At 36.3% G+C, this 16844-nt stretch overlaps 1 protein-coding gene across 7 annotated transcripts in view; it reads right to left on the minus strand.

Annotated features, from left to right (window-relative positions):
• LOC114470578 (teneurin-3) overlaps nucleotides 1-16844 on the minus strand; it is a 293284-nt gene that overhangs the window by 192262 nt on the left and 84178 nt on the right. Inside the window, exon 1 of one of the 7 annotated variants that reach the window (XM_028458832.1) lies at nucleotides 9699-10161. The exons of the other annotated variants lie outside the window; for them this stretch is intronic. The gene's annotated coding sequence lies outside the window, so the exon portion shown is untranslated. Of the gene's footprint in view, nucleotides 1-9698; nucleotides 10162-16844 lie in introns of those variants that run through there. 7 annotated transcript variants of the gene reach the window in all.

The following is a 16844-nucleotide window of genomic DNA, read 5'->3' on the forward strand; positions in this document are numbered from 1 at the left end:
ATTTGTTGTCATTTTTTTCTCACAAGCAAAAAAAAAATACAGCTATGTGTAACTATGTAACACGATGACATTGCTTAATGATAGACTGTTGCACAACAATACAATACAACTCTGAACTGATCGACATTTGGGTGGTTTATTTGTTCAGTTTCACGCCAGTGTTAATGTTGTCGACTAAAACTTTCTGTCAATTAGTTACGTGACGATGACGAAAATATGACGAACAAATAATAAAAAACAAAACAAAAAAACATGTAAAAAAAAAAACTAAATCAAAATATATCAATATTTTTTTGTTAACTTATAAAAACTAAACTATAATTTTCACATGTGACAAAATTCAATCAGAACTAAGGTTCTTTTTTTTTTTTAAAGTCTCCAATCAAAACTACTTTAACTTCGCGGAAAGCCAATAGGAAGTGAGCTGATTGCTTTCAAGGACATAAGATCAGATCAGATGTATTTGTATTTACAAATTAATGCTATCCCGAACCATGTTGATCAATGCAAACAAAATCTAAAAAAAAAATCCATAAAAATTTTTTTCACAAACTCAACAATATCTGTGACTAAACTACTGTATTTTGACTAAAACCAAGTTACATTTCAGTCAAAAGACTATGAGTTTTACTAAATAAAAATTAACATTTCTTAAAGCACCTATTTGGTTTGCAGTTGTGGTAAACCAGTCAATGTTCACAACAGTTTATTTCTGTGGCCTGGTGATAAGAAAAGAAGTAAACACTGCTAATATCTGGGCAGGACTATTTACCCCCAAAAATGCTCACTTCTACCCCTAGAGGAAAATAGGTGAGAACGCAGAGGCCAAAATTGGCCAAAGGAGGAAAATAAGCAATAACATTATTCAAGGCTCATGTTAGGTAAGATATTTGTTTATATATTTGAGCAGAAAATCCACGATGCACCAACTGTTGATGACTATTCAGATTAATAAAAAAGTTGAAGGTTAAAAAGGTGTGTCATTGAATAAAGTGTAATTTCTACAGACATGCACCCACAAAGCATTACATTTACACAAACAAGGGCAAAGCAGTATTTTCAGAGTTTCCCGCACTGGCAACCTATTCAGAAAATATACTTCCACTCGCCCTAAAGTGCAGTATCTGAGTGAATGCAAGGCCTAGAGACGAAGAGAGAAAAAAACATTTTTAAACAAATTGGTATTGCATGAAAGATGCAATAAACTCCACAGTATCTGATAGCTAATTCAAGGTTAGAAAGGCTGATTATTTTTGTTCTGGCTGAGCCGAAAAAGAGAAATTCTCCCTCAACACTGTGATCTACATGTTTCTACTCTCTGTCCAGCTTCAGCATCTGCTACTAAACCATCACATGTTGTAAGCTGTATTGCATGCTTATCACATTTCACATTGAACACCAAACTAATGAGACATAAGAGGGACCTGTAAACAGCGGCAATAATCTCAAATGGTGTTATGGTTATGTTCTTTCATTTTGAAATGGTCCAGCTCTCGCATTTGCAGCAGCCATGATTGATCAAGCGATTTGCTAATGACAGAAGTGAGACTGGGGAAGATTAGATAGCTACTAAGCTTTGACCCTGGATGTGGAAGCAGCGAGGGCTGGGTTGCTATCATAAAAACTGCTAAATGGCTTATTTCACCTCCAGCTTCGGTAGCCACCCACTGGCTTCACTGTTTGGATAATGATCCCTGTAAAGTCCACGGCTAAAGAACAGGAGCGTCAGCCCTTCCGCATCGGCGTTACATGAGCTAAAGATGATCGTTATCTTGTGAAATCTAGCAACTCCAGCAAAACAAGCACATGTGCAATTATGCTTTATGAACAACTCATAACAATGGACAGGGAGGGGCTACATTTACCACATCATTGCACTTTAAAATTAAAATAACCTGCCTTGTGTATAAGACAGCCGGGAAGCCAAAATATGATACTGTATATATTGATAAATGTTTCTTCCCACTGTCACTGATGCTCAATTATGTGGATTTGTTGTTTGTTTTCTTACAAATTTTATATTTTGATAGCGCTTCGAGGCATATATTCGAGCTATATACATATAGTTGAATTGAATTGAATTGAGAATACACATAGGGTATAAGATGATGATAAAACATCAATTGCTCATAAAACTGTAAATGTTGAAAAGGCTGAGGGTCTTTGGCCCCTTTTGTTTAACAGGAAGGAAACACAACACAGACTTGTATCAATAAAAGCACTGATTTTTTGTGGTGAGTGATGTTTTACAAAGCAAAGCAGTTTTTGGGTCTATAGATGTTAACAAGCTATTGGTAAATTCTGGTGTCATTTGTAATTTAGCCTGGCATTCAATTTCAATTTCAATGTCAATGGTCCTTATTAGGAACATTTGACTCATTAGGTGACTTCATAAGAAACTTTTTTTATTTATGTTTGGAAATGTGCAAAATCTAAAGTAAAACTGGGGATTGAAAGACCTGAATTTAAAAAAAAAAACTCTCAAATATTGGTAAAAAGTTGTGTTTTCATGAGGAGGTTTTATGACGTATCTAGTCACATGACCACTTCTTTCTGAGAAAACATGGCACGATTTGTGTAGAAAGAAGAGGAGACTGAGACATTTCTTAGCATTATACTTTAAAATTATTATACCACATTAGAAAGCAAACAACAAAGGAATACAGAGTGTTCTAAGGAGGTTTTAAGTGTTGCCCAAAACGACCTTTGATGGAAACACGTTCAAAGACCAATTATACTTGTTCAAAACTTGAGAAATATCGCTTTTGTTTTGCAAAAAACTGTAATGGAAACACCGCTATTGTCTTTCCATTATATCTTGGAGGAAATCTGGATCATGTACTGATTCTGGATTAGTATAAAACTAGTACAGTGCCCGTCGGAAGTATGTATTCATATAGTGGGAGGAGCTTAAGTAGGGTATGAGTATGTGTTTGAAGTTTGGATGTACAAAGAGGTGTACATACTCTGTACTCTGTAGTGTTATAAAATAGTGTGTGATTTCCCTGGTTTAATTCTATGGGACATGCGCATGATGTGTTGGTTTTTTTATTTCTTTTTTTTCGTTTTTATGTTTTTTTTTTGTTTGGTATATTTTTCTCTAATCTATGTTTTTTGGAGTGATTATGTGTGTTTTTGTAAATTTTCTTTTTCTGCATTAATTGTATAATTATTGTTTTTTTTTTTTTTTTTTTTTGCCATTGTAGTGTGATTCTGGAGACATTTTTTGTATTTTTTGTATAAATATTTAGTTTTGTGTATTTTGAGTCATTTTCATATTTTTGTTGTCGTTTGGTGTATTTTTTGTATAAATATTAGTTTTATTTTACTCATTTAGTACATTTGTAGTATAAATACATTGTGGTTGTGTGTGTGTGTGTGTGCGTGTGTGTGTGCGTGTGTGTGTGCGTGTGTGTGTGTGTGGGATGCCATGTGGGACTTTCTCATCTCCTCCGACACAGACACACACATACACACATGCACGCAGACCTTCTTTGCATTATAGATACTATATATATATATATATATATATATATATATATATATATATATATATATATATATATATATATATATATATACAGTATATATATATTGGTTTATAAATGATCATTCTTTCTGAAATTTGACTCAGTTGTGTTGGGTGGGTTACTCAATTACCCCACCCAGTTTTGATCTGGATCAGATTGGGATTACGCATTTCATCGCAATTGTTTGAAAAAAAATGTTGGTTCCCACGCATTTGGACCTATTGTATTGTTATTTATGATGATATACAGTACATTTATTCCCAGCCTTTAAAGTTTGAAAGATTATAGTATAATGATCAGTGATCAGGATCATTGATCCAGATAACTGTCTATATCTGGCAAAGAGTCTTATGAGTTAAATAGGGAGGACGGGACAAGATTTTAACCAAATAAAAAGATTGTTCAACTTTAACCCGGTGATACACATTATGAAAATACAGTTTTAGTACAATCACATTTGTTTTTCATTCACAAATAGAACTGCATTATTAAAACAAAAACAACAAAAAAAAAAACAATCAAGTGTCAGTCAGTGTTATTAAAATAAAACCTTATGTTTGCGATATGAGCGATGGCAGATCTGCACCCATTTCACCATCATTACATTTAAAATATGACCCACAAGTATTTTCTTGGCTGTCAAAACACATATAATTTTGCTGTATTTCTTTGTTTATAAATGGTTTTGGAGCTGAATGCTTCACACCTCCAACATTGGTGATTTAAATTGAAAACAGGCTTCAGGCTGAATTTCTCTGAATATATTTGACAGAAGGAAAAACAACCGTCAAGTCGAAAAATTGTTTCTTTTTCTGTTTAGGAGTAACTCAATGAGTACTTCTCACTACTTTGTCTTTCTGAAACCAAAGTAATCTTCAGTTTACAAACAAATACGACAAAGGTGCATCAATATTTCAATATTATACATTGATGTTGCATTTAATTACATATTCAGCTTTTTTTCTTTTTTTTTTTTGGTGTTGATGCTTTTGACTTCTTCATCAAACTTTTTCCCACCAGACATTGTCTGAAGCTTTTCAGGTGTGCTGATTTCTGGAGCACATTATTAAACTCCAATTTAATTAAAAACAAGGGTTTGCTATCTCCCCGATGACATCACTCCATATGAACAATTTCACCCTTGTGTGGTTTCCTAAAACCTTTATTAAGATTGTTTAGAATGTGTAAATGAAGATAGTGTAGAGAGTGAAAAACCTTGTCAGCTTTGGTTTCTGTAAAGCAGTAGTTCTCAAAATTCTTTTTTAGCTCAAGTACCCCCTTTCGCTAATATCTGAATACGAGTACCCCCTTTGTCCAACTACTAAATTTTGCTCAGAATACTATGAAAAAAACAACTATAGAACATAATGATGGAATGAATAGTGATTTTATTTATTTTACTAAATTGTAGAATACTGTAGATATTATGTCGTAGGTTAATATTTATGTAAACAATTAGTTCATAATAAATGGGTCAGTTTTTCTAATCCCTACTGTTGCTGTCTATTGTTTTCTGTTTGAGCAACATCACTTGATCAAGTCTTTTCTAACATTCCACACAACAAAATAAGTAATAAAAGTATGTATGATTTGTGCTGTTATCATATCAGATCCATATCGGTATGGGCCAATACTTAAGGTTGCAATATCGGTATCAGATGGGAAGTGAAATTGTATTTACTTCCTCCTGAATTAATTAATATTAGTATTAATAATTATAATTTACATCTCCCTCCTGATGTGTGACCAAGACTGATCCTTGTATTTTCAGTTTATGTTCTAATCAAGCCCATTTCTATTTATTATTTTGTGTATTTTGTTGTTGTTTTTCTGTTGTTTTTTTTTAATACTCAGTATATTTTCCCTTATTTTATGTGTTTCTGTTGTCGTTTTTTTGTGTTTGTATTACTTAAATTTAGTTTGTCTTTGTTGTCATTTTGTATTTTTGCAGTTATTTTTTGTATATTTTAGAGTAATTTTCTGTGTTTTTCTCTCATTTAGTTTGTCTTTGTTGTCATTTTGTGTGTTGCTGGTAAAATGAATTAGTTTTCTCTCTTGTTGTGTGTGTTTGGTGTTATTTTGTGTATTTTGTTGTCGTTTGTTCTTATTATTATTTAGTATATATTTTTTTTGATTATTTTGTGTGTTTTTGTTGTCGTTTTGTGAGTTGCTGGTAATATTCAGTGTGATTATCATTTTTAACAAAAAATAAACTTTATAAAACCCCATATTTTAATACTTTTATTTGTTAATTTCCTGCGTTCTCTCACATCGCATACCCCTAATGTTACATGTACCCCCAATTGAGAAACAATGCTGTAGAGAATCCAATGCAGTAATGTTTCTGCTTTGCCATTAATAGCATTATATTCCACTGGTGAGTGTTGATAGAAAATGCTAAATGTTTCACGCTTGTGTTTAGTAAATGCATCTATCTGTGTTAATGTTAGTATATAAGAACAGACCATTTTGCAAGCTATCATACCATAGATCTATTGTTTTTAGTTAAAGAAGACAAGCAATCCTACATTTTCTCTTTAGTTTTAAAGAAAACCCTAATAAGGATTAAATTATGGTGCTATTATATTTGTACTGGAGGTTTGGCTTTGAGATTTTTCACACATAATGTGGTATTCATCCATCTTCAACGAAACAAAGCATAAAATCTGAGTTCCTCGTGCTGAGAACTAACTTCTTATGCATATATTTCATCAATTAAACAGCAGTTCATCCTTTCATCACATAAATTATAAAGCAGTTCATCCAAAAGCCTTTGTTGGCTGAGGGATTTCCCATGCAGCGCTAAGCTTCTGTCGTTGTGTTTGCCCGTAAGACTGTGAGGAAAGTCGGTTAGCCGGACCGTCCCAAGAAACATGAGACGAGAAAATTAAAAGAAAATTGCTCAGACCTCTCTCCTAATGCGAGTGCCGAGCAGCTGTCGTCCATGGCAGGAACCCATGAATCACGGGCAAGGGTGTGCTGAGTATTGATACTCCATCAGCCCTTTGTGATTTATGACGGTGGGGGTTATCATCTCACTTCTGAATGCTTGTGCTAAACGTTGGCATTTAAACTTTACCTCTCCTCCGACATACGCCAGACAGAGAGAGTGGAGATGCATTTGCCTCTTTCTCTCAGGAGCATAAACACACATTTACAATGTAATTACCACTAACACATATGCAGATGGCTGGCTAAAAACCGAGCATCCCTATATTTACTTCACTGCAAAGGCACACGTGGCTAAAGCAGGGTACACACATTAAGACCCTCAGGCTGTTTTTTTCCCAACAAGGATGGAAAACGCTAGATCATTTTGTGTTTAATGACATTAAATCCGTGTATCATTCGTTCATTCGGTTTTCATTACGTGACAAAAACATGAAAAACACAAAAACACTCATTGTTTGATATTTTTTTCCAAAACCAAAATGAAAAAACGGAAAACTCCTTGTTTTTCAATTTCAAGCTCTTTTGCGTCGATACAGAAAATGAAAAAAACGGAAAATGAACACCTTTATATTATCCATTACCGATTGGCCAAAGTATGTTACAGTGTACGCTCATCCGACGCTAACGGCTATGCTAACAGAAGTTCGGCATGACAAGAAAAAACTGTGCATCAGAAACGTGTCCTTTTCACTTTAGCTGGTCTTGGACACAGAACCCCCTCACGGACATTTCGGAGGATTTAGAGTCTCCTAAGTGTTGCAAAGCTAAAGATATCACTTTTTGTGTAACGCTTCACTTCCGGATCATGTACTTTGGCTAATCAGTAATGGAGAAAACGAATAAAGGTGTGTTTGTTTTCCATTTTGTTTTCCAAATATCAAATAAGTATTTTTTTACTTTTTCATGTTTTTGTTACATAATTAAAAATGAATGAACGAATGATACACGGATTAACATTATCCTATAAAATATTTGTTTCTGATAATCTCTGAAACATTTCGGGGTCGACCATCGTAAATATTAAAACCCATTCAATATTTACGATCAAAATACCCCATGTGTGAAAATGTACGACTCTCGACTCATGACGTCGTGATTTGAGATGTGGAATGGAAGACAGCCAATTAGGAAGCGAACTGACTGAGAAACACGTAATGCTGCGTTGCGTTCAAGGCAACTCAGAACTCAACATTTCCGAGTTGAAAATTCCAATATCCGAGTTCAAAAGCAGCACGTCTAAACATCTCAAACATCAAACATGGCTACATCATATTATATTTAAGATTTCTTTCCCTACTTTGATGACTAGCAGTTCCAACTTTGGGTGGCGTTCCAAGTCGCTTTTTTCAAGTAGGAGGTCTGAAAATCCAAAATGGCGAGTTGCTAGGAACACAGCATTAGATCACGCTGTTGGATCTTGTTTGATTATGTAAGATTTCTGGCTTGGACGAAGCTCCGTGGTTGGACAGAATTGTACGGTGTGTTTGTGTTTAATAACATCATCCTATAAGATGATTTGTTCCAATAATCGGCTCTGAAACAGTTCAGGTTTGACCAATGTAAATATCAAAACCTGTTCAATATTTACGTCCAATCGTGTTTGGGGAAAGCAGACAACTCTCGACCCATGACCCCATGCTGTGTTGCATTCAAGGCACTTTTGGAACTCAACATTTCCGAGTTGAAAATTCTGTTCTCCTAGTTCAACCTGGTTCAGGAGCAGCACGTCTAAACATCTCCAACATGGCTGACCTATATAATATTAGATTTTGTTGCAGCTCCAAGTTCAGGTGGCGTTCCAAGTCGCTTTTTCAAGTAGGAAGTTGGAAAATTCCAAATTCCGATATACTTGGATTTGACCACGTATTTGTTAGATCTCGTTTGTTTACGCACGATTTCTGGATTAGACGACACTCAGTAGTTGTTCGGTGACAGAGTTGTTCGGTGTGTGTGTGTGTGTGTGTGTTGAGATTATCAGAGCACACACACACACAGTCCCATCAAAACTGTTCTATGCCTGATTTTTATCTTCCTGTGTGGGTTCTGTAACAGATAAAAAAAAAATCTTCAGATTTACAAAAGCTGTACAAAAGTGTGTACCCTACTTTAGGTTTGGATTTAGTAAATAAAAAATAGGTTTAGACCCAGGAGAAGCATTTATTGTGTTACCTCATAAGAAGGATTGCCTTGCAGTGGGAACTTTCACCTGTTCTACCTGTTCATATTTACCTGTCACCTGCAAACGTATAGGGGACTAGCACCGCGTGACCCCTGAGCAGGTCTCGGACTTATTCTCCTGCTGATGCATCTGCTCTGCTTACATTGGCCACCGTTCGCCACACACCAATTACTCTCTGTCTGTGTAGCTATTGGTCTGTTAAGCGCTTCAATCCATCTTTGTCTCCTGGGCCATGACGTCAAGCCAAAATGATTAATTAAAGGCAAGTCGACACCCAAAAAGCAACACCTTTTGGTGCCCCCTGTTTGCATGCATTACCCAGAATGCCTCATGGGTGTCAAGTGATATTGTGTATTTGTGGAGAAGAGAAACTGCTTTTTTTCACTCAGAATAAGTTGAAACTATGCAAGCATAATGATTTCTTCTCCTTTAATGTAGTTTAAAAGGCTTCAGGCTAAATCCGCTAATTCTGGTTTCATACAATATTAAAACACCTCGTACCCCATTTGTTTTACATAATCAGAACACATTAATGACGATGTGACGCATAAAAATCGTTGTTAAAAAAAAAAGGTGGGAATAGGAGATGACCATTAAGCTTCTTCACCCAACCTAAAGTCCTAAACAGCCCTGGAGCTACATGTTTCTCACTATGTGCACAACATGTGCAGCATAATGTAATGTGATTTACACATTTGCTGCAATTTCAACCGAACACACACCGCCCACTCGTATAGGAAAAAGAAGAATAAAATCCACAACAGGATTGAAAGGTATACAATGGACTGGAGAGTTCTGCAGGAATAATAAGGCACTCTAAAAGAACATCATCTTACACCCATTATATATATTTAAGTATGCCACATGCAAGTTATTGACAAGTTCAACTCCAAATCTGTCAACCTAAATAAATGCATCTTGGAGGGAAAGAAAATTGAGGCTAATAAAAAGCAATAAAGAGGAGACGAAAAATAAATCACAACAGATGACTACACAGTTATTATCATAAGTGGAATGTAAATAGCTTGATATTTTACCTTTGAAAAACGTTTGAAGCGATTCTTCCACTCAGGCTTTTTCAGAGTATCAAGGTTCCAGCTCTCAGGCAAAGCAAGGCTGGCTGCTCTGTATCAAGATTTTTTTAAAAAAATGCTCGGGCTCTTCCCGCTGCTGCTTGACGAGCAAACACCGCCACGAGAACACCGGGATGAAACCGGAGCGAGATCACAAGGGTTAAAACTCAGTGGACCGGAAAGTCACACCAGCATCGCTCTAGTTGCCAGCCTATCACTGCCGCACTCACCACCACCACCGGCAGCAGCTCTCCCTACACTACCTCGTCCTCTTTCTTCTTTTTTTCTCAAAACTCAACCTGTCTCATTGGCTTCTTCCCCCCCCCTCCTCCTCCTCTTCCTCCTCCTCGTGTGAGATGGTAGACGAGCGCGCCTGGGCGATTTGCACCACTCTATCATGGATCGTGTTTCGCTATGTCTGGCTGTAGCGGCAGTCACAGATGATAGACTGAGGTGCTTTGTGTGTGTGTGTATTTACCCCTGAAAAGAAAAATGCAAAAAGGGGCAAAAGAAAGAAGAGGGAATGAGACTAGGTGAGGTAGGGAGGGGAAGAAGAGGACGACGAAAAACCGTGGATCGCTATCGGAAAAAAAGGATTAAGAAGCTAAGTGGTGGGCTCTGACATAAAACCTTAATGTGAATTCATGAGGGAGAGTGCCACTGCATGAAGACCTTTAAGTGCTACTTTAAAATGGCTTTGCTTTAGTTTGACATCATTTGATTTATTGCATTCCAACACAACTTGTGATTCATCTTTGTTTAGCTGACAACACACGGCAAACATCCTTTGTCTGCCGTCTCCTATTAAGGCAGCACGTTGTGATGTCTCTAACTCATTACTGCATGCAATGATCAGCCACATCATTATGACCACTGCGAGGTGGAGTGTACACAGAGTAGATCATCATGTTAGCGTGCAGGATATGTGTTGCAAAAATAAACCGGCAGTTATGAATGCTGGACGACTAATCTACGGTTGACAAGTAGGTTTTACTAAGACAATTGACCTTTCGAAAAACCCCGCCCACAAACAATCATTGTCCAATCATACGTCCAAGCAACCGTTACTATGTAAACAAGGTTTGACATGCTCAGAGCAGGTACAATGGTGTAGAGGTGTGCTCATGGCTTGTGCAAGTCGAATATCAGGTACCCAAAAGTTTAGGCTGGGGTTGTCGTGTTCTTTTGGTTCCCAAAGCTGAAAACACAACTGGAGCGATGTCTACAATGGACTACAAGACTATGAAAACGTCTCAGGGATGTGTGTGTGTGTCAGTATGCGTGTAGTTTGTAGTATGGGAGATGTATAGGTTTTTAACGTTATCTCATCTTGTCCGATGATTTGATTTGATTTTAATTAAAAAGGGGGGTTGAAAGATATTACAGTGCCTTGACGTGACTACACATTCACGTAGCGAAGACAACGACAACGACTGGGGTATACAGTTATTCGCAACAGTTATTAGCAACTATCATTTTACTCTATTAAAATTTCAGTCGACATCCTCCTGAAGCATAAAAGTCTCCCAATCTATATTAACAGGCTGTATTACCCCTTAGCAGCGTTAATAGCTGCTATCTTATTAGCCTTGGGTCACCTGGAGGTTCAGCTAGCTAGCTAATGTAACAGTTTGTTTTATTAAGATCCTCATTAGCTGTGGTAACGCTCTAATAGCTTAAGGAGGATACGAACAATAAATTATAAGAAAAGTTACCCAGCAGTGCAGGAGCATGACTGGTCCGGTATGCTTTCGCTTCGATAGTTGTAATGTCCCCTTTGTTGTTTATTTTAATATGTACCTGGATCTGAAGGATATTGCACAGGTATTGCTCCAAAAAGAGTCACTAACAAGCACCGGTAGACTCCTCCCAGCCATTACAGCTCATGACGGACATCACAAGAGTAAATAAGGGGGGCGGGGTTTTTGCTTAAGGTCAATTTTGTTGCTTGTATGTAAATTTGCCAAAAAAAAGACCATATCACAGACTACTCTCAGTCCATCAGTCAGAAAGAAATGCATCTCATTTAACAATGTTCAATATTACAGTAGCTAGTGAAACAAACGGCCTTGGTTTTCTCATTTTTGGTTTCGGCCAAGAATTTTCACTTTGGTGCATCCCTAATATTAGCTTTTACCAATTTCAAACTACATTTCTGGTTATTACCTGAAATTACAGGTAAAGCCTGGTGTTAATTTGTTTCATAAACAAACATTATCCATGCAAAACAGGATTACGTATTCAGCTTTAGAAAATGTCCAATATGGTTTTCCCAAACAACAGCATGTATTGGTGGAAAATACATGCCCATGTCGACCGATACCACATTTTATGCCAATTATCGCCCATTTTCTGATTTTATTGCATACAATTGAAGTTTTCATATTTTTGTAAAAATATTACCTCCAAACAAAAGTCAGATCACAAGTAAAACAAAATTCTCTCTTCCTAACAGCAATAAACACTGTAACGAAGAATATCAAGAAGTTTGCCGGCAAACAATTCAACATGGACAAGTCAGGGATGAAGGAAGTGCGATCGAAACACACTGTGTGATATTAAATTCACTGTCGTCTCTTAACAGCATGCACCAAGCTTCAGAAATAGATCATTGAGCAAACACCGTGTGCAGGTGGTGCTCATGGGAGTTGTAGTGTCAGGGTGTTGTATTGTGATTTTCCTTCTGGTATTTCAATCCCCTTTAAGAAGACTACAATATCCAATGCACCAAAGTGGCTTATTAGAGCCAATACTGATTAAATTTATCAATATCTGATGCCTGTAAATATCAAGCATCTGCAAAAAGTGCAGCTTTGGTGGGATGTTCCCATTTCACAGCATCCAACAAGGAACCAAAAGCAGGGAAAACGTATTCAACAGGGGACTTGATATGAGCGTCCAGGGATAAATCATACACGAATGTAGCAAACGCTGGCTTATTATGTCTTGTCCAACTGAGTGAGAAATGCAGTGTAAACTACTCAAGAGGTGCTCATTGGTTCTTAATATAAAAGAGTGCGAGAATACAAACACAGCAACAATGACTGCAGGGGTGAACTGAGACAAAAACATCTTTTTTAACCCTTTTTTACCTATTGCCCTTGGCCATTTCTTATTTTTGCCCCTTTTCAAAAATGTTCTGACACTTTTTTGCCTTTTGCCAATAAATACCTCTTTTTTTTTTCCTATTTTTTTGTCCATTTTGACACTTTTATCCAATTTTTGTCCTTTCTATAATTTGTCATCCACCTTTCATCTAAATAAGCTGCCTTTTGCCCAATAATTACCACTTGTTTCATTTTTTCCCTACATTTTGCCTCTTTTTGTTCCACATTTTTCACTATTGTTTGCCACATTTTGCTCATTAAAGCTACCCTTTGCCATTAAATACCCCCTTTTTCCTCTTTGGCCCATTTTAGTCACTTTACACTTTTCTCTCAACGTTTTTGCCACTTTTGGACCATTTTTGGCCACCATGTCTTCCTCGGCTCACTCTTCAAAAAAAAAAGCAGACTGGACCAATTCAATTCAATGCAATTCAATTTTATTTTTAATGGCGCTATTTACAACAAAAGTAATCTCAAAGCGCTATTAAAATATGAAATTTGTAATAAAAAGGAAATAACCCAACAAATCCACATGAACCAGAATCAGCGACGGTGGGAAGAAACGACTCCCACTTCGGGTTGACGGACCACCGGGACAATGCCCAATATGCCAGATGGCCAGCCCACCCCTGAATGACTGTTACATTAAAACAGTATGAGGCAGTTGTGGAGCAGTGGTAATTTTGTCCACTCAAGATATACGTCATAGTTTTTCTCAACTACATTTTTGAAGTGACAGTAACTCGAACAGTGCTTCTGAAAGTGTGTGGCGTGCCCCCTGGTGGGGAATGGAGGTACAGCACTTACGCACGTACGTAATGGAGGTACGAACAGGAGGACATTTTGAAAATGCCAATCTTCTTAAAAACCTTACTTTATTGACATTAAAGATCATTAACAATAAACCTAACGTGCCTAAACACAAAGAAAGTAATAATGAATAACCTAAAAATTAAAAGAGCATTAAAATATTAGACTGCATTAGATATGCGACCGGAAATAAAATGTAACCTGGAACTAAAGTGTAAAAAAAATTATTTACGTCGGCATGTGAAGTGAAGCGGACCAAAAGTTTTTTTAAGCTTTTTGGCGCATATTGCAAACAATTTTTCATTATTTCCTGTATTTTTGACTACTGCACTTTTACATTAGTTTTTTTTATGCAGGTGATTATTTTAATTTAGTTTTTGATTTAATATGAAATATATTACTTGTATTATGAAACATGTTACTTGTTCCCTGTCAGTTCATTTCATTCTTGCACTGTTTTTTTTCTGCAGTTTGCATTATTATTATTATTATTATTATTATTATTATGAAGGTAATTAGTTTCAATAAGTTTGAAGATGAAGATGAAATACGATGTACCCTGTTAGTTAAATTAATCTAAAAATGTGTTGTTTGTCAGGATTATTTGGGGCGCAATGGGTACAGGTGGGGCTTGACAGTGTAATTATTAATTAATTTATTTATTGGTTTGATTAACGGGGACAGCGTACACTAATATCAATAAAGAAAATGAACCAGATTTAGCCAGAAGGCTATTTCTCATCTGTAGTACCTGGACATAATTCTCAACTGTCACCCTAAAAGAAAACAAATTACAGGAAACATACAATAAACATGCAACTACAATCAACATATCACACTTCCATTTACATATAAGAAACAACAGTATTTGATAAGAGACAATTATCAGATATTAAAACATACAAGTTCATAAAATAAAACATAAAGTTTACCTTCATAAGTGAACAACCAAAAACAGTTTGAGAACCATTGAACTGAAAAAACAAATACATCAAAATATATTTTTTCAACTCATAGAAGCAAAACTATAATTTTGTCACAGGGGACGAAAAGATTTAATCTTAAAAAAAAACAAAAATATGCATACACTCTTATCCTGTGTATTTTAGTCGACTAGAACTAGATTAGAACTGATGACTACTTTTTGAAACTAGATTATATTATAGTTAAATGACTATGACTAAAACAAAATCAAAAACACTGGTGTAGAGAAACGCCATGTTTTCAGGTACATTTGTGCCTTCAAGGCAACAAGCAGAGACAATTATCTTCAACATCTGAAAAGAATGACAACTAAAGCGATCCCACTCCTTTTTTTGACCTTGTCGAGTCGCGTGCATCGTCACTGTTGTTTTGTTTACTCGTGACAGCTATTTTCCCCTAAATAGGGCTAAATGTTTTAATATGAGACGTGTCTTTAGTATCTTTGATCGCAGCCAAACACTCAGGAGTTATTCTTAAATAGTCCTTTAAGAGCTGGATATGAATCCGTCCTCATTAATCATAATACTTTCACAGCCTCCGCAAATACTTCAGAATCTGCATTTTTTTATGCAATAGTCACAATTTTAATGAGGTTAAACGTACAGTTTTTATGTATTAAACACGTTTTTTTCATGTATTTAACATGTATTTAAACAGGACGTCCTACTGAGGTTAACAATCTGTTTTTAAACGGAGACCGGACCGATAAAGGCAGAAGCAAGCACACAAACAGTTTGTTACAACAATAACTCAAGTAAATATAAACAGTTTAAAAAAAAAAAAAAAGCAAGTGCAAGTTATGGAACCGTCCTCAAATCCTCTTACAGATTAATATTCAAAAAATGTAATAAAATATTTGCCCATCATTTATCCTTTAAATACCCAACATTCATCATTAAAAACTGTTTTTTTTTCTTTCTCTAATGCATAATTTTATGATGATGGATCAGAAAGTGTTTTAGAACGCTTTATGCGAGTCTGCATCCATAAAACATCTCCGCGTCAAGGAATGAGCTGCGTTTTTAAAGAGTTGGACGAGAAGCTGATGAATGGCGACAGCAGCAGGTAATATTTAGTCATAATTCAGACGACAGTACTCGGGTCTTCATCAGCTGGAATGCCTTACGATTTAATCCTCTGTTTGCCAAAAACAACCGTGGAGTGGTGTTTAATAGACTTCTGTTCTGTGCCTGAAATGTTCTCATCTGTGCTGTAACAGACTGTGTTTACGTGTGATATTCAGCGAGAGATGAAATACCACTTTTGCTTTGTTTTCAATGTCTATTCACAGTGACAAGATGTATAAATACTATAAAGGCTCCCACGTAATTACAGTGTGTTTGGATCAATAGGTTGCGTAACAGATACGCTGTTGGAAATTGCCAATTTGTGCGTATTCAATGGATACAATCAATAACAGTGACCATGTGCGTGAGTGAGAATATCTAAGGCTAAAGCCACATCTGTAAATGACTGGCTGCCTTTCACCACAGCGTCTTTGTGTCAGAAATGTCAAATATTGTTGCACCAATGTGTTCATGCAACCATGTAGCAACATGGCAGCTTGTTTGTGACAAGGATTGTGTTGTTATGGAGACACAAGGGAGTCGACTCAAGCCCCACAGCAGGGGGCGTCAAACACTGACCCTTGCACTGGCATACATATATTAAAAAGAAGAATAGAAGTTTCCCTTGAACTCTCACACTTGGCAGTCTGTTCTGTGCTGTGCCGGAGCCGCTAGCGCAGTGTTTCTCAAATGGAGGTACGTGTACCCCTCAGGGTACGCGATGGCACTACCGGGGGGTACTTGAGAGAGATAGAGGATAATTAGCAAATGAAAGCATTAAAAATATGGGGTTTTGAATTGTTTAGCTTAGTTAAAAATAATCATGATATTGATGATGGAAATTATCTTGATTAGAACATAAACTGGACAGTCTTGGACCAGCAATGATCAAATCTATAGAAATAAATCCATTCAGAAGGCACTAAATACTGTTTCATTTCACCTTTTTACAAAGTGGGATTCGTTGAAATGTGTGTTATCATTGATAAATTCCATCATTATGCTCTATAGTTCATTTTACATAATATTCTCAGCAAAATGTTGTAGTTGGACAAAGGGGGTACTTGGATTCAGAAGGAAGATGGGGTACCAAGCCTAAAAAAGATTGAGAACCACAGCGCTAGCGTACACTCATACTATTC

This window comes from Gouania willdenowi, chromosome 10, assembly GCF_900634775.1.
Source record: "Gouania willdenowi chromosome 10, fGouWil2.1, whole genome shotgun sequence".
In the NCBI taxonomy this organism is placed as follows: Eukaryota; Metazoa; Chordata; class Actinopteri; order Blenniiformes; family Gobiesocidae; genus Gouania; species Gouania willdenowi.